Raw genomic sequence first — 23,147 nt, 5'->3', positions numbered from 1 at the left:
CGAATGAAAACAACTCAGGATGTTCTGAACACATCCTGCTCTCAAGTTCCCAAATAGCTTCCTCAGTACTTCAATGTCGTCATTGAACTATCAATCAGAGGAATAATTTTATTACGCAAGACCTTATATTTATGATCCAGGATACGAGTAGGTCTTTCCACGTAAATCAAATCAGTATCCTCTTGAATCTCAGACCACTGCAGAATATGAGACTGATCCACCACATATCGTCGCAACAGAGATACGTGAAATACGTCGTGAATACTGGGAAAATAAGGTAGCAAAGCTAGCCGATAATCCAAATTGCCAATGCTCTCGAACGAACCATAAACCTAGGAGATAACTTGCCCTTAAGGCCAAATCTGAGAATCCTGCAGAAAGGTGACATTCTCAGAGTTACTTTCTCCCTCAGCATCAAGCTGCAAAGGCTCACGCTTAGTATCTGGCATAGCTGTCCCGACGATCCTGTGCACTCTTAATCTGTTTCTTGGTCTAATCAACTATGTCTGCTAACTGCTGGACTAACTCCAGTCCTTCAGTCTGTCTCTACCCCACTTCTCCCCTAGAAGGGTGGAGTATGACAATGTTGTCCGTAAAACGCCTCAAATGGTGTCTTCCCAAAGCTACTATGATAGCTGTTGTTGTACGCGAACTCAATCAATGGCAACTGATCCTACCAGACTGAACCAAAATCTATAACACATGCTCGCAGCATATCCTTCAAAGTAAGGATTGTGCGCTCTGACTGACCATCTGTCTCCGGATGATATGTATTACTCAAACTGAGAGTAATGCCCATTACACGTCGAACCCTCCCCCAAAATCTGGAAGTAAACCTGGGGCCTCGATCACTGATAATGCTCATAGGCACTCCATGAAGTCGATCGATCTCCTGAATACATAACCGAGTCAAAACGATCCACATTGTACTCTCGGCTACAGAAAAATGAAATGCGCTGACTTGGTGAGTCGGTCCACCACAACCCAGATAACATCACAATTCCTCGAGGATACCGGAAAATGGGTCACAAAAAGTCCATCGTGATAACTCCCATTTCCCACTCAGGAATAGGCAGACTGTGAAGCAAACCTCCAGGTCGTCGGTGCTCTGCCTTGACCTGCTGACACACCAAATATCTCGAGACAAGTTGATAATCATAGCGTTTCATTCCCTTTCATCTGAACCGAGTACGTAGATCTTTGCACAACATGTTGCTTCCCCGGATGAATACTTAACTTAGCGTGATGCGCCTCCAAAGAACAAATCTCAAGAAACCCACTGGAAGCACCCAAACTAATCATTCCGATTAACAGTCTTTAAAATTTGTCCACTAACAATCCTTGGACAATCACTGAATCCTATTTCCCATGCTGAATCAATCATTGCTAAAACCAAGCAATGCTCAAATCAAAATCCGCCCATGGTAATCTCAGCAACGCTGTCAACAAACTACGATCACAAGAGCCACCCTATGACCACTTTCGTGATCCATAGAATCCAAAAGTCCAGATCTCCGCATTCCGGAAGATCCTTAGAGATGAAGAATCCCCTAAATACACTTGAATCGCTATATCAAGCATACAATACTTAAAGTACTATTTCCAGCACTTGTTGATTCACTACATCCCAATCAACACCGATTGGAATAATATGATCGATCAAGTCAATCTACTGTAGCTCTCGATCTTCCTAACGATATCGACCTTAGTCAAACGATCACAGATCAATGAACTCTCATGGATGATCAATATCGATGATCTCCCTGCCACACGTCCGCAGATCCCAAATACTTGGAATCAAAAGAATCACAGCTAATTCAATCACTCATCTTTGACAGAGTCAGACAACAGTTACAAGTAGTCACTAGCGCTAAACATGCACCAGTCTAGACATACTATCACTGTCTATCTTCATCCAAGATGATCATAAGGACTTGTCAATCCAAGCCGCAATACAAGTCCGAAAAGATTTCAACTATCGTTGAACATGCTCCTGATAACTATATCTCTTGCTAAGACTGCAACAAATCGAGACTGAGGTTACTTGCCGCGGTGTCTCACCTGAAATCACCACCAAGTGTACACTGGCATAAATCACGCTATCCTCACGCCTCGAATAGTCATGTGCAATCCTTAGCATCGGATATAATCTATCACTGAAGAAAACCATCAATGCTGAAAACTACTCATCCCCGAGTCAAATGTTTCAGGAATTTCACAAACCCATCTCCTGGATAGCCCCTATCACAAGAGCATCCAAACCCCGACTAGATCCACTAGTCTAGCAGTTCCCAATAGCTTAAAACTATCTGCTCAGAGTACGCACTCGTCAAGGAAAATCCCTTCCAAGACTGGTCCTTATGACAAAACTACAAACCAATATCTCTGACGACAGTCAGTCGATATCTAAACCGCTGATACCTAACCAGGAATCTAATCCAATGTCATACCACGTCGTGACTGTTACCAAAACTATAGACTAGGTAGCCTTCCTACCGCCAATCCTGAAGCACGAAGGCTTCCAGGTATTCTTCGAAGTACAAAAGACTCCCAGAGTAACACTGCATAGGGTCACGCTCCATTATGTCTAGTCATGATCATAGTCCACAACTCTCGATATGTACTCAACTGGTTCCTGATGAAATCCCATCATCACGAATTCCCAACCTATGAAGGTCAATCAGGCTATTGTTCTACGGAAACAACCTTGAACGAAACTCAAAATTTCAAACAAGACCAAAATTCTCATGCCCCCAGATGAATTACCTCATCAATGGCATTAACCCAGTCAAACGACTAATTAGGTCAGCCTTAGAAAGACAACTAGACTAACCCTATGTCAATTCGTTACCGCTGGCTTACCCAAAATCCATGAGTTAACATAGTTGATCACCAATCAACTAATTCCAAGCCAAACTTAGTAAAATTACTTGTAATCAAACACGAATATTTGAATAAGTAAAACATGTATCATTACTTCAAGTTATGTACAATTTCCTTTATTACAATCCCATGTAATACATACAGTATTCAAAATACAACAAAATGTACATCCAATAACTTGAACTGATACAACCAAATTCTGATGTTTCATTACAACTGAAATACTGTTTACAACTACAACAATACAGTATTTAAAATCATCGAATCTTATCTTCGTCCCTTGAGCATGAAGCTTCACATCCACACATGCATCGATACAAGCATACTCCCATCCAAGTCTCTCTACATGTCCTCCAGCGAAGAACTCCGGAGAAATGGCACGTAATAGCCAACCAGCTATGCTCTGCGTCAGTGCATGTCAGTCGACTTCTTCTACTCACGATCTACCATCAGCGTTCTTCTTGTATCCAAATCATGCTTTTGAACATGAAGTTTCCCGTATGCCTACCAAAAGCATCGATACAAGCATACCGGCAAAACCATGTTCTGCACGATTTTACAGACCTTACGCTAGAAACCTGTCATGCTTTAGGCACTCAAGGCATTCCCTGGTAAAGGTCTATCTGACAATCTCTCCAGCTACGAGTGGAGAATCTTCAAGGACTGGAACCACATGGATTACTAAACACCATTCGTTCCAAAAAGCCCTCAGAGGTATCTGACGTGATATACTCGATCTTCCCTTCCAATCTTCCCTAGTTGAAATCCATATAATCTTCGATCAACATTCCAATGCATCGAATGATGAACCGTCCACAACAGTCAGTCTATCTATCGATATGCTACTACTGATGTTCTCATCACTACTGCATTCCTTATAGTAAAGACTTATGCCGCAAACCTCGGCAATGAAGAACCAAATCTTCTTTCGCTAGGCCTGAATCAATCCTACAAGGATAATCAAGAAGTCTTATTATCAATTTCCAAAGTCCCTTGCATGCAGCTCTGATACCAATAAATGTAGTGACCCGACCTGGATCCACTACCTAATCAGAGTTAAGAGCATAATTAAGCATGCATTAAATAAAATCGCTGCGAAAGACTTAAATACAAGCAGTCTGGCAGAATACAACCGTCTAACAAACTCGATTTATACAACCTAATCGAATTACTTAGATAAAACCTACAGCTAAATACTGCTGTCTTCAAGGTCACTGGCTCCTCCAGGCTCCTGGTGCTCAATCCTGCACCTACACCTGTCCCGTCGAATAGGGTATCCAGATACACAGAAAATATTGGACGTGAGCTCTAAGCTCAATACGAAAGCACGGATAAACATACAAATATGATGCATGCAAATGACAGGGTATCCATATCTGGGATAATTGTATACAAACTACTCAGACTGGCGCCTAGGATATAAGCTCGTCACATCGGGGTAGCTAACCACTGTGTGCGACCACTCATTCCCAAATCACGGACGCGGACCACAGAGTCCTTTAGGTATCAGTACCTAGGGGTACTCGATATCAAACGTCCTAACAGGGCTGAGCAACCCTAACTGGCTCATCTCGAAAGATATACAGATGTACAGGCACAAAATGATATGTACATGCCGCATAACAATAATAACATGCAAACACATAAATGCAACATATAAGCATGCATATCCGCTAGCAATCTCAGTCAGTACTTACGTACCTTTCTAAGGCAGTCCTAGTAGTCTCACTCTAGGTTCCAAGCCTATCATCAAGTCTACAATGCAAATACCCATGCATCATTCAATAAGCTCTAAAAGCCTTAACTAAGCTATTGCATACTCCTAAATAATTTTAAGGAGACCATAGCTATACCTGCGTCCGTCGTCAGCCCACTGATGGTGACTATCCCGCAACTAGGGGCACACCCCTGCTGCAGCTCCACAGCCTCGAGCACTACTCCGCTACACGAGCGCTGCTCCGCTACTCGAGCACTGCTCCGTTACTATGTCAGACACTGTCTGACTATACTAAAATATATTCCCTACTCCAACTCTAAAATAAGAGTACCCCAAAGCCCTAAAATAGAGCTACTAGGCGAAGGAGAGGAACTCGGAATTGGCAAGAAATGAGGAGCTCGGACCTCATATTTATAGGCATCGATCGGAAGCTCCATTCCTCGATCGGAAGCTCCGAACGTGTAGATCGGAAGCTCCGTTCCCCCGATCGGAAGCTCCGTTCGCTACGTGTCAATTCGGTCCACATGCAACCACACACCTGTCACCGACAGCCATCGGAAGCTCCGATCCTGATCGGACATTCCGATCTCCCTGCTTCCTATGTGGTTCCGAACTCACCAAGATCGGAAGTTCCGATCCTGGATCGGTGGTTCCGATCCTACTCGAATCTTGGGACCCTCCAAACCATTTTCGAGTGTTATGGATCCATTTCTGGACTCCGTTAACCCTTCTGGAATTTTCTTAATCATATTTTACTTAATCCAAACATAATTACACGATTAAATACTTATTAATCGTTAATTCTGGATATGGGCTACTACAGTTTGAATACAATTCAACTCCTAAAACCAAGGGCCTCACTCTATCCTCTCAACCACCTAGTCATGCTGCCTCTGACTCGGTCCTGCCCCACCTGTTGCCAAGTACACATACAAACAAAGACAACAGCCGGATAATCCGGTGAGAATACAATTCCCAGTAAAATAGACTATCATGCATACCACTTAAAACACATCAAGACATGACATGTATCAATTTCCAAATATCTATCGCATCAATATAAATCAAGTAATTCATCCAAGTACTGAATTAACTTGATATGCATGTCTTTAAAACTTTTGGATTATCAAACTCAGATAATCAAATGGAATTCTTCTTTCTTTCTTTCTTCGGTTTGGGATCCCGAGGTTAAAATATCCAACAATCACACCGAACTCCCCTCTCGAGGTGGACGAGGCATATTTTAATCCTCTAGACTCCAGAGCATTATAGAGAGTTTATTTGACAAGGTATAAAATCTCCAACCAGGTCACTCAACTACAATCTCTAGATCGTCTAATCAAATTGAAATGAATCAAGGCTCAATATGAATGCATATGTCATCTCATGCATTCTAATATCATTTCAATCATCAGTTCATATAAGCATTCAATCATGCTTTCATTCATCAATTCAAATAATCATTCAAACATGATTTCGTCAATATAAATGCATATATAATCTCATGCATTCAAATAAACATTCAATCAAGCAAGTACGTGATTTCTTCGGAACACTCGAATAAAGTCTAATTCGAGTTAATCGTTCCATTCAATTCTAAGTCATCTTTTACCTTATTCTCTTCGAAGGTACTGAAATCTGAAAATAAATAATAAGGATAATAATCAATATCCAAACAATTTCATTCGAAACTCAATCAACTTCTTCAATCGATAAATAAGAAAATCGATATTGTACCGACTTCAATCTTCCAACTGACCAAAGCTGCTACCTCGCAACTCTGCTGACTTCAATTCAATCTATCAGAAGAAGTCATAAGGATCAATATCGACATCCAAAAGCTCAATCAAACTCGATACGATCAAAATATTGAACGATGTCCAAAACTCAAACTGACGGCATAACGGCTATAAACTGATCAAACCGGAAATGCAGACAACAAGATAACAATTCAATAAACTCATAATCATCTCAATATCATCAAAACAATTCAAATTATTCAAATCTAAAATATCCATTTTCAAAATAACCTTCCAAAAATCAAAACAATTCCGAACGACGCTCTATTTCAAAACCAACAGAGAATAAACGATCAGAACTCTGCCAAGATCAACATGCTCCAAACTCAATTGATTATAACAACATCCAAAAATAGAAGTCTAGTTGATCGAAGAAAAACTTACTATAGAACGAAGCTCTCGCAGCCATGATCGCTAATCTGCCTTCAGAAATAATTTCTAACGGACGGATCGTCCGAAAACCGAAATCCCAAAGCTTGGGAAAGCTTTCTCACGCCTTCAATGGAGGGATACGGATTGGAGGGGAATGATGAAGTGATGAGGAGACTAGTCAAGGCCTCCAATAATATAACAAATCCACAATTTGCATTTCAGTCCCTGAAAATTCCAAAAATTGCATTCTAGTCCCTGATCAAAATCGAATCGACCCTCGACTTCTAAAATCTCTAATTATCTCAAATAAAGTCCATTAAGATAATTTTGGGGCGTTACAATTCTCCCCCTCTAAGAATCGATTTCGTCCTCGAAATCAAACATGATTCTATCACAAGGTCGAGGCTTGAATCAAAGGACTGCAATAAGAATTTACAACTTGGAACTAAGTCCAGAATCTTCTTCCAATTTAACTCTGAATCGTTCGTCTCAATCAGTTCGACATCTCAATCAATCAGAGAATGTCAGAAACTCTAGTTGATTATTTCATCAACACTCCGTCCATCTACCATAAGTCAACTCATCGTCGTTAGAAAATTCTTCTAAACTCAGTCACAATTCGAATCATCTTACGTTCTAACTCCTGTGACACAAAAAGTTCATAACAAAAGCAAGGAGATCTTCATCTCTCCTCGTACAACTTCTATAACGTGCCTCCAATAACTTGTCAAACTCTGTCGTTGCACGAAATTTCCACAAACATCAAGAATTCTGTCAACTAGTGCTAAGTCGAGCACTACTACTCAATGTAATTCTTCTAAAGTTCGACTCATCTGATCTGGCTGTCCGTCGTTCTGAGGGTATCGAATCCAAAGTAGATGAATTCAACAACAAATTTCTCTTCGAAGTCTATGCCGAAAGGACAATGCATCAAGGATCTCAGTCTAAACTGACAGACTTCGGTAATTCATGACATCTGACAACCTTTGACAAGACATTCATTCTCTCCTCTACATCATAATCATTTTGAACAGACAACTGTAACGGATCCTGTCTAACGATCAATCAAAATTAGACAGTAGATAAAATAAGAACAAATTCTTCGGTTCTAAACATCAGTTGCTGCATTAACTCCTTCTGTTAAAAAGATTCAAAACAGAAATCTCAATAAGAAGAAAACCAAGTACTGCAATATCATCAGTACTGAAACTCAGAATATAGAAGAATGGATAATTAGAAATTCCATCATCAGATAAACAGATCAAAGGAATTCATTTGTTCCGCTCAGAATTTCAAACATCGAGATTAGTCTACAACCGATCGGCGTACAATTCTGAAAAGATTGTCGAAAACTCTATACGATCAGTACAATTCTCACATCCAGAAAACAAGAATTCATCAATAAGAACTCCTAATTTCAACTAATACTTCTGAGAGATTCGGTCAACAGAAAATTCTTCAACAATACAGGAGCATTCATCAAAACAAACGGCCTGCCAAAAATTCAAAACGGCCATACCTCAATTCGGAAATGATTCTGAGAAAATTCTCTCCACGAACTTCCTGAAGATATAAATTCGGATCTCAATTCAGTTTCAAACTCATTCTGACAATCGGGACCAATCTAGAAGTTCAATCCGAACAACATCATTCGTCCAATAACCACTGGCACATCAACCAGTTCAGGTTACAATCCAATACATCAACTGCAAAGCTTCGAGAGTTCGTTCATACTATTCTGTAACATTAGTCAATCTACAGAATAGATCAAGAATTCTTAGAATCGAGAATTCTTAGCGGAGTATTCCATCACTCGTTCAACGATACTCAGATAACATCTCATCTCGAACTCAACAAAGTAGTCTTACTACTAAAATCCACGAATTATGATCCCAACTCCATTCTGAATCAGAATAGACTGTACAACAGAAAATCGGATCGCTCTCTCTCTGACTGCTGACAGTTCAAAACATCAGAAACTATACTTCGAATCTCATACTTCATCATCCTCTATTCAATCTGATTCCTCAATTCATCAAACATCTTCCGATCATCTGGAAGAACTCTGAATAACTTCAAAGTGCAAATCTCTTGATACTTTGTCTCAAACCGAAACATCTGGCACAACAAAAGTTATACTCTAAAAAGGCATCACTAAAACCCTGAAACTCAGATTATACTCAGATCTGATCTATCTTCATCGGATTCTGAAAGGTCGAATCAGATTCCAAAGCGTTCTCTATCTTCTCAATCAACTCTGGTTCGAAGTCGCATGAGGGAGTCAAGATACACATCCCATGTAGCGACCCGACCAGGATCCACTACCTAATCAGAGTTAAGAGCATAATTAAGCATGCATTAAATAAAATAGCTGCGGGAGACTTAAATACAAGCGGACCGGCAGAATACAACCGGCTAATCATCATCGATTTATACAACCCAATCGAATTTACTTAGATAAAAACCTACAGCTAAATACTGCTGTCTTCAAGGTCGCTGGCTCCTCCAGGCTTATGGTGCTCAATCCTGCACCTACATCTGCTCCGTCGAATAGGGTATCCAGATACACAGAAAATACTGGACGTGAGCTCTAAGCTCAATAAGAAAGCACGGATAAACATACAAATATGATGCATGCAAATGACAGGGTATCCATATCTGGGATAACTGTATACAAACTACTCAGACTGGCGCATGGGATATAAGCTTGTCACATCGGGGTAGCTAACCACTGTGTGCGACCACTCATTCCCGAATCACGGATGCAGACCATGGAGTCCTTCAAGTATCAGTACCTAGGGGTACTCGATATCAAACGTCCTAATAGTGCTGAGCAACCCTAACTGGCTCATCTCAAAATATATACAGATGTACAGGCACAAGATGATATGCACATGCCGCATAACAATAATAACATGCAAACACATAAATGCAACATATAAACATGCATATCCGCTGGCAATCTCAGTCAGTACTTACGTACCTTTCTAGGGCAGTCCTAGTAGTCCCACTCTAGGTTCCAAGCCTATCATCAAGTCTACAATGCAAATACCCATGCATCATTCAATAAGCTCTAAAAGCCTTAACTAAGCTATTGCATACTCCTAAATAATTTAAGGAGACCATAGTTATACCTGCGTCCGTCGTCAGCCCACTGATGGCGACTATCCCGCAACTAGGGGCACACCCCTACTGCAGCTCCACAGCCTCGAGCACTGCTCCGCTACACGAACACTGCTCCGATACTATGTCAGACACTGTCTGACTATACTAAAATATGTTTCCTACTCCAACTCTAAAATAAGAGTACCCAATGCCCTAAAATAGAGCAACGAGGGCGAAGGAAAGGAACTCAGAATTGGTAAGAAATGAGGAGCTCGGACCTAATATATATAGGCATCGATCGGAAGCTCCGAACGTGCAGATCGGAAGCTCCGATGCCACGCGTCAATCCCATCCACATGCAACCACACTATCTCCTTGCTTCCGATGTGGTTCCGAACTCGCCAAGATCGGAAGCTCCGATCCTGGATCGGTGGCTCCGATCCTGCTCGAGTCTTGGGACCCTCTGGACCATTTTCGAGTATTCTGGATCCATTTCCGAAGTCCGTTAATTAATCTGGAATTTCCTTAATCATGTTTTACTTAGTCTCAACATGATTATACAATTAATTATTCATTAATCATTAGTTTTGGATACGGGCCACTACATTCCCACCACCTTAAAAGGATTTCGTCCTCAAAATCTAGAGTAAACCCCGAGAATATAGTATAAACCATTCGTCCAATTCATTAGTAGTTCCGGTTCAAAACCTCTGGTCAAATAACCTTCAACAAATACCAAACCTCGCTAAACCTACAGGGTATGTTCATTCACTGAACCACATTAGATAATAAAATCGCACGCTTTTAACGATCACTCTGGAAATCACTGCCTTCTTATCAGCAATCCTGCGAGAATCGAGTAACACTACTGACTATCGTCAGTTATCCATCGATAACCGCAATAACACGGCACCTTCGGTCCAAATTGCCGACTGTATCAGCCACACTGCCTACAAATCTTAGCGATGACACTCCTGCTAAGATCGTAACTAGCCATCAACTATTCTCTTGACATTCACGAACTCCATCGCTGCCCACGATAAAACTAGGTACAACACATTGTATATCACTGGTCTAACGGTAACTTCGCATCCCTTGACGTTATTGCAAAGTTCTAAAACAAATTGATCTAGATTTGACTTTCGGTCAAACCCTAGATATCCTTCTTCCAAGAACTCATGTGAGTTACTCTTTATCACGAAGGATAAAATATTTCTTCCCAAAACAGTACCTTATGCGAATAGAAATGGCAACTACCGGCCACTAGTTCGCAAAGCAATCGCATCACTTCCACCACTCTAACCATCTGAAATCCTTAGACTGATTGCGATAAACCTTGATCTGAATCCCGCTATCGTAGATAGCATCTACTCAATCGTATTAGTCATCCTTCCATGGATAACAACAAAATCCTAACAATTCCTGGCGTCATAGTACGTACTTTCAGTACTCACTCTGCCCGATGAATGTTTCTCAAAGAACACCAACTAAGTAACCAGATGACAAAATCTTTATACACAATTTCTTGTCTAAATGTATCCTTCGAGGTCGTCGCCTCGAAATTCACTATCATCCTGCTGAAACTCTCAGATGGACTAACACCATCCTCAGCAGTAGTCTATATCAGATGCTTACTTCTATCTCGGAACTAGAGATAGTATCGACGAAAACAATTTCCGTTTTATCCTGTTCCAGATAACCAAATCCTTGTCTCCCTAGCGGGGATAACCAAACTGATTCACCTTGATCCCGCACAGAATCTATCAATACTAGTGGCAATTACGTTATCTAATCTTCTCAATGACATAACATATCAAAACGCACTGGGATATCAGTGACAACAATCCTGCCAGACTCAGAAACACAAGTCTCAGCTGTTGTCTCATCCCATGAAACAACTAATGCTAACCTGCTAATGTTCATTGAAATCCATGGGAACTTGTCGAATCACCTCTCAATAAAAAAAATCTCGAGAAATCTGCTGGAAGCACCCCAAGCAAAACACTCTGACTAACAGTCTTCAAAATTCGTCCACTGACAAACCTGGGACAATCACTGAATCATATTTCCGCAAACTGAATAAATCATTGCTAATCACTAAGCAATGCTCATATCAAAGTCCGTCAATGGTAATCTCAGTAATGTTATTGACTGGAAAATGATCACAAGCGCCAACCTATGACTATTCTAATAATCTGCAGAATCCAAAAGTCTCGATTCCCGCATTCCTGGAGATCCATTAGCGACTAAAGAATTTCCTAAATGCACGTGAATCGTTATATCAAAGCATACCATACTTAAAGTACCATTCCCAGTACTTCTTGATTCACTATATCCCATCTATACCGATTGGAATAATCTGATCAATCAAATCGATATACTGTAGATCTCGCCATGCCTGACGATATCAACCCCAATCAGACAATCACTGATCAATGAAACTCTCATGGCTCGATCAATATCGATGATCTCACTGCCACACGTCCGCATATCCCAAATACTTGGAATCAAAAGAATCACAGCTGATTCAATCACTCATCTTTGACAGAGTCAGACAACAGTTACAAGTAGTCACTAGCGCTAAACATGCACCAGTCTAGACATACTATCACTGTCTATCTTCATCCAAGATGATCATAAGGACTTGTTCAACCCAAGCCGCAATACAAGTTCGAAAGATTCCAACTATCGTTGAACATGCTCCTGATAACTATATTTCTTGCTAAGACTGCAACAAATCGAGACTGAGGTAACTTGCCACGATGTCCCACCTGAAATCACCACCAAGTGTACACTGGCATAAGTCACGCTTTCCTCATACCTCAAATAGTCATGTACAATCCTTAGCATCAGATATAATCTATCACCGAAGAAAACTATCTTTGTCGAAAAATACTCACCCCCGAGTCAAATGTTTCAGGAATTTCACAAACCCATCTCCTGGATAGCCCCTATCACAAGAGCATCCAAACCCCGACTAGATCCACTAGTCTAGCAGTATCCAATAGGCTAAAACTATCTGCTCAGGGTATGCACTTGTCAAGGAAATCCCTCCAAGACTGGTCCTTATGACAAAACTACAAACCAATATCTCTGACGACAGTCATTCGATATCTAAACCGCTGATACCTAACCAGGCATCTAATCCAATGTCATACCCCGTCGTGACTGTTACCAAAACTCTATACTAGGTAGCCTTCCTACCACCAATCCTGAAGCACGAAGGCTTCCAGGTATTCTCCGAAGTACAAAAGACTCCCAGAGTAACACTGGCATAGGGTCGCGCTCCATTATGTCTAGTCATGATCATAGTCCACAACTCTCGATATGTACTCAACTGGTTCCTGATGAAATCCCATCATCATGAATTCCCAACCTATGAACGTCAATCAGGCTACTGTTCTACGGAAACAACCTAGAACGAAACTCAAAATTTCAAACAAGATCAAAATTCTCATGCCCCCAGATGAATTACCTCATCAATGGCATTAACCCAGTCAAACGACTAATTAGGTCAGCCCTAGGAAGACACCTAGACTAACCCTATGTCAATTCGTTACCGCTGGCTTACCCAAAATCCATGAGTTAACATAGTTGATCACCAATCAACTAATTCCAAGCCAAACTTAGTAAAATTACTTGTAATCAAACACGAATCTTTGAATAAGTAAAACATGTATCATTACGTCAAGTTATGTACAATTTCCTTTATTACAATCCCATGTAATACATACAGTATTCAAAATACAACAAAATGTACATCCAATAACTTGAACTGATACAACCAAATTCTGATGATATATTACAACTGAAATACTGTTTACAAATACATCAATACAATATTTAAAATCGTCGAACTTGTCTTCACTCCCTGAGCATGAAGCTTCCAATCGACACACGCATCGATACAAGCATACTTCCGTCCAAGTCTCTCTACATGTCCTCCAGCGAAGAAATCCGGAGAAATGGCACGCGATAGCTAACCAGCTATGCTTTGCGTCAGTGCATGTCAGTCGACTTCTTCTGCTTGCGATCTACCATCAGCGTTCTTCTTGTATCCAAATCATGCTTTTGAAAATGAAGTTTTCCGTATGCCTACCAAAAGCATCGATACAAGCATACCGGCAAAACCATGTTCTGCACGAGTTTACAGACCTTAAGTTCGAAACCTGTCATGCCTTAGGCACTCAAGGTATCTCCTGTGAAGGTCTATCTGACAATCTCTCCAGCTACGAGTGGAGAATCTTCAAGGACTGGAACCACATGGATTACTAAACACCATTCATTCCAAAAAGCCCTCAGAGGTATTTGACGCGATATACTCGATCTTCCCTTCCAATCTTCCCTGGTTGAAATCCATATATTCTTCGACCAACATCCCAATGCATCGAATGATGAACCGTCCACAACAGTCAGTCTATCTATCTATATGCTACTACTGGTGTTCTCATCACTGCTGCATTCCTTATAGTAAAGACTTATGCCGCAAACCTCGGCAATGAAGAACCAAATCTTCTTTCGCTAGGCCTCAATCAATCCTACAAGGATAATCAAGAAGTCTTATTATCAATTTCCTAAGTCCCTTGCATGCAGCTCTGATACCAATAAATGTTGAGACCCGACCCGGATCCCCTACCTAATCAGAGTTAAGAGCATACTTAAGCATGCATTAAATAAAATAGCTGTGGGAGACTTAAATACAAGCAGATCGGCAGAATACAACCGGCTAATCATCATCGATTTATACAACCCAATCGAATTTACTTAGATAAAAACCTACAGCTAAATACTGCTGTCTTCAAGGTCGCTGGCTTCTCCAGGCTCCTGGTGCTCAATCCTGCACCTACATCTGCCCCGTCGAATAGGGTATCCAGATACACAGAAAATACTGGACGTGAGCTCTAAGCTCAATACGAAAGCACGGATAAACATACAAATATGATGCATGCAAATGACAAGGTATCCATATCTGGGATAACTGTATACAAACTACTCAGACTGGCGCATGGGATATAAGCTCGTCACATCGGGGTAGCTAACCACTGTGTGCGACCACTCATTCCTGAATCACGGACGCGGACCACAGAGTCCTTCAGGTATCAGTACCTAGGGGTACTCGATATCAAACGTCCTAACAGGGCTGAGCAACCCTAACTGGCTCATCTCGAAAGATATACAGATGTACAGGCACAAGATAATATGCACATGCCGCATAACAATAATAACATGCAAACACATAAATGCAACATATAAACATGCATATCCGCTGGCAATCTCAGTCAGTACTTACGTACCTTTCTAAGGCAGCCCTAGTAGTCCCACTCTAGGTTCCAAGCCTATCATCAAGTCTATAATGCAAATACCCATGCATCATTCAATAAGCTCTAAAAGCCTTAACTAAGCTATTGCATACTCCTAAATAATTTAAGGAGACCATAGTTATACCTGCGTCCGTCATCAGCCCACTGATGGCGACTATCCCGCAACTAGGGGCACACCCCTACTGCAGCTCCACAGCCTCGGGCACTGCTCCGATACTATGTCAGACACTGTCTGACTATACTAAAATATGTTCCCTACTCCAACTCTAAAATAAGAGTACCCAAAGCCCTAAAATAGAGCAACGAGGGCGAAGGAAAGGAACTCGGAATTGGTAAGAAATGAGGAGCTCGGACCTCATATATATAGGCATCGATCGGAAGCTCCGTTCCTCGATCGGAAGCTCCGAACGTGCAGATCGGAATCTCCGTTCCTCCGATCGGAAGCTCCGAACGTGCAGATCGGAAGCTCCGTTCCTCCGATCGGAAGCTCCGATGCCACGCGTCAATCCCATCCACATGCAACCACACACCTGTCACTGACGGTCGATCGGAAGCTCCGATCGCCGATCGGAAGCTCCGATCTCCTTGCTTCCGATGTGGTTCCGAACTCACCAAGATCGGAAGCTCCGATCCTGGATCGGTGGCTCCGATCCTGCTCGAGTCTTGGGACCCTCTGGACTATTTCCGAGTATTCTGGATCCATTTCCGAAGTTCGTTAATTAATCTGGAATTTCCTTAATCATGTTTTACTTAGTCTCAACATGATTATACGATTAATTATTCATTAATCATTAGTTTTGGATACGGGCCACTACATCCCATGTGTTCCAGTCTCTAACAGAAGTGTAGCAATCATCTGTCAAAGAGAACAACTGAAGTAGATAAAATAAGATCAGATCATACAGCTAAAGATCATAGCGGTTACCATCAGTTCTCCAGATAACAATAAAAATTCGCAGTCAGAAAAATCATCCTCTAAAACTCTCTCTCCCAAAACAAAATCAGTTCGGACTGCGACAATCAAAACTTCTATCTTCCTAGATCAGAATAGATTACTGAAATCTTCCAAGCAATAAGATCTCTGTGAGACTCGAATCGGAAACTAATAATGCATCTCGAGCGTCTTCAACTTCTTCGATGCTCAAGATAACAAGGAGTTCTTCTGAACAAGAATAAGTCTCAACTCTCCATAAGAAGGAGTGCAAAGCACCGAAAGGTCATCAATATCGAAGAATCAATAATACTGAGGTGCTGTTCAATCTCTCCTCGAACTCAATAAGAACTGGTCTCAAAGATACAAACTAAACAGAAGAACATAATCTGCTGAGTATTCGTCTAATCAACAATAAGAATTCTTCAAAGTATTCGCGGTAGAATTCGCTAAATCCAAAAATCTTCAAATTCAGATAAGGACGTTGATCCAAATCAACTCATAACAGCTCTAGTCTTGAAGTATTCAATAAAATTTCCATCTTCCCAAAGAAAAGATCGAGGAAAATACCACTCGGTCTCACGAGATTCAGAAGTAAAAAGAATAAAATAATTGATCGACATGCAAAACTGCGAACAATTCTTAAAGAATCTGAAAGATCAATACGGCTCTTCAAAGGATAAGAGATTCATCGATAAGAATACTCAAGAACTTATCTACAACTCTTTGGAAGATTCGGTTCAAAGGACTAAGAATTATTGCAGATGCAATTCCAATTCAATCTGTATGATAAAAATTCAAATCGGTCGTACCTCATTCCGAATTCAATCTCTGAAACTTCTTCCCTTCAGATTATCAGTCGATGATGTCTGATCTAAAATTAATGTTGAACTCATCCCCTAGACTCAGAGGCAATCTGGAATCTCAACTAGACAACATCAGCAAACTTAACATCTCTATTAAATCAACCAACACGGGCTGATTGAAGACATCATCTACATACATCAAACATTCCTCTGTACCATTCTGTAACAAACGGTAATCGACAATCAATAAGAAAGGAATTCTTAATTCAGGCATTCTTACCGGAGGAAAAATCCACTCGTCTATCATCTCGGATCCGAATTTGGCAACAATCTGAAATCAACTTTGGTTGCCCTGTACTCGGTTAATACACTACATCGATAATATAATCAAAATCTGATAACCGAAGTATAGTACTGTTCAGTGCAATCAACTCTCATCGAAACAAAGTTCAAAAATTCTAACAAAATTCACCGCAACTAATTCAGATACTCAAAATAGAGGAAGCATCAATCTAACTTCTCCACAAGAATAAAAGTTGCATCAATATCTAAAAGTATAAGAGTCGAAAGACCAAATTGAACAGTTACCTGCTTCATCATCGTCAAGAGCAGTTAGAGTCTGTGAATCCTCGAGCAAGTACTAAAGCCTTGCAGTTGGTAACCAACTAACTGAATCCATCGTTCATCGCTGTAGTTTAAAAGAATCAAACAACTGATCGATATCTTCTAATCAGCTTTCACACCCAAACTCATTCTCAGAACTCCTTAGAGTTGAAGGGTTAACAGACTGAAATCTCATCAGTAATGCTTCCATCAGTTCAGTCACAAAACAAATCTGTACAATCGGGTTCGCTACTAGTTGAATCCTGTTCAAACTTGCCGAGTAGAAAATCTGATTCAAGAGGATTAGAACACTACATCTCAAATACATCTATCCGGTGTCCAACAACCTCAGCTCGACATACTCATTCGATCTCTAGAATATTCAATGCAACCAGTAACTCGAAACAGTTCGTATCTCAATTAATTCATGATTTAAAATTTAAATCACATTCTCAAGTAATTCAAATAATTCTTAATCATAAAGCATTCTCGCATATTCTTCAATCATAGAATTAATCAATCACATGCGAGAAATTAAGTTCAAGCGGACTCAATCTACCCCGCTCAATTCTAAATTCAGTCAAAGAATCTTATCGCTCTGATACCACTTAATGTGAGACCTCGATTCTAAACATCTAATCTCGGAATTAAACAACAATAGGGCAATCAAGATCCAAGATTAAAAGTAATAAATTTTTTTTAAAAAAAAAGGAACAGTGCCCGCTCGATCTGTAAAAACTTACCGATCGAGCGGCAGCAAAATAACTCACCTCTGCCTCTGAACAAAGGTGCTCGCTCGATCGGTAAGATCCTACCGATCGAGCGGCACCAATTCTGCAGAAAAGAACAGATGCTGCACAACTCATTCAAATCCCATTCTTTCAAACTAACACCATTCAACATGCAACAATCATCCAAAAATCATGCATAATCAAATACAAGGTAGTTCAAGAGTTATACATTCATCCAAACTAATAGAACATGATTTGGTTAAGGGTTTACAACACCAAAATACAACAAGAGTTTGAATACAATTCAACTCCTAAAACCAAGGGCCTCACTCTATCCTCTCAACCACCTAGTCATGCTGCCTCTGACTCGGTCTTGCCCCACCTGTTGCCAAGTACACATACAAACAAATACAACAGCCGGATAATCCGGTGAGAATACAATGTTGGAGAACTCGGCGATCAGATCAATCAGGATTGATACTCGGTGCAGCGGAAGTTTAAAAATTTTATATGGAACGATTTCATAGTGGGTATCAAAACCTTACAATTAAATTGTGTGTGTAAAAATTAAATAACAATTATAAATTTTTACCTCCAATCTCGAATCGAGATTATGGACACCAACAGATTGCTCTGCTCTTGTTGTATATCCCTGGAACTGATGGACGAACTGTTCTTCAATCAGGTCCACGAACGGATAATTAATCCCTCTGATAGATTGTACTAGAAAATCTATCAGAAGTTTCTACGAAGAGAATTAACGAATTTGTTCCGTTAAACCAGACTGTAATTCAAAATTCACAGACTGGATTTTCACGAGCAGAGGGGAGGGGGCGGCGGCCACAATAAATAAAATTAGGGTTTTCGAAAATTATTTTATGACCTGTTGTATGTAATTTCTGTACTGCAATAACTTATTTATAATGTAGGCCGCTAACAGCTTAGGGCCCATTAGTCATAAGTTCAAGCCCGACAAGCAAAGCCCGCATGTTCAGAAATTAATATAAAATTCATCATGACTCCGATTGATAAACCGATTTCACCAATGTGCACAGAAACCATTTCTGCACCTTTTAAAGTCAAGATAAATTTTTCTGAATCTGAATTCAGTGATTTCCAAAAATGCCCATCCCTATGTCATTTTAGGAAATCTTACTCCTCTACTCTTAAATAAGAAGTCCAACTTCTTTGTTCATTAAATTTAACTCTTTAAATTTAACTATCTCAACGGGGATTAAAAATCCATTACTCTGTGTGACCCTCAATGGTTCAGGGATACAGCTAGCCATGGGCTCACAACTCCTTGTGACTCGGAACAACAATTTCCGACTTGCCCATCGAATCATGGTAAGAGCGCCTAGCAATATCGCCCCATGATTCCCTAGGTATCACTGATAGTGCCTACAAGAACCAATAGATTTTGGTTAGCGTACAGTACGGTCCCTTCATCCATATATCTCGATCGAATCAACAACCATTGGTAAATCGAGAGTCGTTCGAGATTCGATAACTATGCAATACATCTTGAAGATCAAATAGTGACATCGCATGTGTTACTAAGAAACCATTTCTTAAAACACATCATGTACTCTGGCCAGAGATTCGTCACACTAATATCTCCTCAGATCGCATAGGATATCCACACTCGCAAGTATGTGGTGAATCCTTGACAAAAAAGCATCGACTCCTATATGTGTTGTAACTGTACCCAATCCCAACACCTGATGACCCCAATAGAGTCGGTAAATGAGTCAAAGCACAGTACTAGCATATAGAGTCTCAATGATGTTTCAAGTAGTAAGGACTAATGGTGTACAACCAAAACCGCGGACTTTATCCACTCGATAAGTGATAACCACTTGGAAAGTCCAGATAGGGTAGTTCGATCATTCATCGTATGAATATCCATTTGCATGCTTTGAACATCTCTATGTTCCTTACCAATGAAACGTGGTACTCTGCATCGCAAATGCTAGTCTCTAACTCGAGCGATCCTTATCCTTATTATCGGACGGCTCAATCGACTAGGAACAGTTTAGAATATACAGTGACTATAAGATGTGTTTCATGATAGACATCTCCATGTTCTACCACATCTTACATACACTATAGTATATTCAAGGTTTTTATCAAAACAACAATAGTATATCACAATATAACAATATGAAGAAAGATAAAGTCATTGCCATTAATAAAAGTGTAAATTATATTAAACAAAAGATTGTTTATACTGTTGGAAAACGCGGCTCTCAGATCAATCACGATTGATACCCGGTGCAGCGGAAGTTTAAAAATTTTGTTATGGAACAATTCCATAGTGTGGGTATCAACCGTTCAACGATTAAATTATTAGTGTGTAAAATTCAAATAACAATTAATTAAATTTTACCTCCAATCTCGCAACGAGATTAATGGACACCAACAGATTTGATCTGCTCTTGTTGTCTCTCCCTGGAACCGATGAACTCCTTCAATCAGGTCCACGAACAGAGGTTTAATCCCTCTGATAGATTGCACTAGAAAATCTATCAGAAGTTTTCTGCGAAGAGAATAAACGAATCTGATTCGCTATTCCAGACTGCAATTCAAAATCACAGACCGGAAAATCTCGGGCAGAGGGGGAGGGGTCGGCCGAACAGAGAGAGAGAGCTAGGGTTCGAAAATTTTCTCTGTCTCAAAAATTATGACCTGTTGTGTGTAATTTCTGTACTGCAATAACTTATTTATAATGCAGGCCACTAACACCTTAGGGCCCATTAATCATAAGCTGGGGCCCGACAAGCAAAGCCCGCTTGTTCAGAAATTAATATAAAATTCATCGTGACTCCGATTGATGAAACGATTTCACCAATGTGCACAGAAACCATTTCTGCACGTTTTAAAGTCAAAATAAATTTTCCTGAATCCGAATTCAGTGGTTTCCAAAAATGTCCATCCCTATGTCATTTTAGGAAATCCTACTCCCTTACTCTTATTTAAGAAGTCCAACTCCTTAGTTCATTAAATTTAACTCTTTAAATTTAACTATCTCAACGGGGATTAAAACTCCATTACACTGTGTGACCCTCAATGGTTCAGGGATACAGCTAGCCGTGGGCTCACAACTCCTTGTGACTCGGAACAACACTTTCCGACTTGCCCAACGAATCATGGTAAAGCGCCTAGCAACATCGCCCCATGATTCCCTAGGTATCACTGATAGTGCCTACAAGAACCAGTAGATTTTGGTTAGCGTACAGTACGGTCCCTTCATCCATATATCCCGATCGAATCAACAACCATTGGTATATCGAGAGTCGCTCAAGATTCGATAACTATGCAATACATCTTGAAGATCAAATTAGTGACATCGCATGTGCTACTAAGAAACCATTTCTTAAATCACATCAAGTACTCTGGCCAGAGATTCGTCACACTAATATCTCCTCAGATCGCATAGGATATCCACACTCGCAAGTATGTGGTGAATCCTTGACAACAATGCATCGACTCCTATATGTGTCGTAACTGTACCCAATCTCGACACCTGATGACCCCCATAGAGTCGGTAAACGAGTCAAAGCACAGCACTAGCATATAGAGTCTCCATGATGTTTCAAGTCGTAAGGACTAATGGTGTACAACCAAAACCGCGGACTTTATCCACTCGATAAGTGATAACCACTTGGAAAGTCCGGATAGGGTAGTTCGATTATTCATCCTATGAATATCCATTTGCATGCTTCGAACATCTCTATGTTCCCTACCAATGAAACGTGGTACTCCGCATCGCAAATGCTAGTCTCAAACTCGAGCGATCCTTATCCTTATTATCGGACGGCTCAATCGACTAGGAACAGTTTAGAATATACAGTGACTATAAGATGTATTTCATGATAGACATCTCCATGTTCTACCACATCTTACATACACTATGGTATATTCAAGGTCTTTATCAAAACAACAATAGTATATCACAATATAACAATATGAAGTAATATAAAGTCATTGCCATTAATAAAAGTGTAAATTACATTAAACAAAAGATTGTTTTTACAAAGAGTCATCAAAGCCCATAGCCACAAGTTGGCTCACTGGGCACCCACTCTTTCAATCTCCCACTTGCCCTATAGCCAACTAGTCATACTACGTAGACCCATTGCTTCGCGATGTTTGTCAAACAATGGTCCTGGCAAGGGCTTAGTAAGCGGATCAGCGATATTGTCTGCAGAGGCCACTCGTTCGACAGTGATGTCTCCTCTTTCCACAATCTCCCGGATGATGTGGTATTTCCTCAGTACGTGTTTGGATCTTTGATGAGACCTTGGTTCCTTTGCTTGAGCAACGGCACCCGTGTTGTCGCAGTACACCGGGACTGGACCAACAAATTCAGGAATGACGCCCAACTCTTGGACGAAATTCCTCATCCAAACGGCCTCTTTAGCAGCAGCTGATGCTGCAATGTATTCAGCCTCAGTGGTGGAATCCGCTGTGGTGTCCTGCTTGGAACTCTTCCAAGAGACAGCACCGCCATTGAGCATGAACACAAATCCAGAGGTTGACTTTGAGTCATCCACGTCACTTTGGAAGCTAGAGTCGGTATAGCCTTCCAATTTGAGTTCTCGTCCTGCATAAACCATGAACATATTCTTAGTCCTTCGCAAGTACTTAAGAATGTCCTTCACGGCTTTCCAATGCATTTGACCAGGATTAGACTGATATCTGCTCGTGACACTCAGAGCAAATGCTACATCCGGTCTAGTAGATATCATCCCATACATGATACTACCTATAGCTGACGCATATGGTACATGTGTCATATTCTCTATCTCTGCATCAGTCTTGGGACACATAGACTTGGATAGAGAAACTCTATGACACATGGGTAGATGTCCTCTCT

The sequence above is a fragment of the Henckelia pumila genome, chromosome 4 (assembly GCF_033568475.1).
Source record: "Henckelia pumila isolate YLH828 chromosome 4, ASM3356847v2, whole genome shotgun sequence".
Lineage (NCBI taxonomy): Eukaryota > Viridiplantae > Streptophyta > Magnoliopsida > Lamiales > Gesneriaceae > Henckelia > Henckelia pumila.
This window is presented reverse-complemented; position numbering follows the sequence as displayed.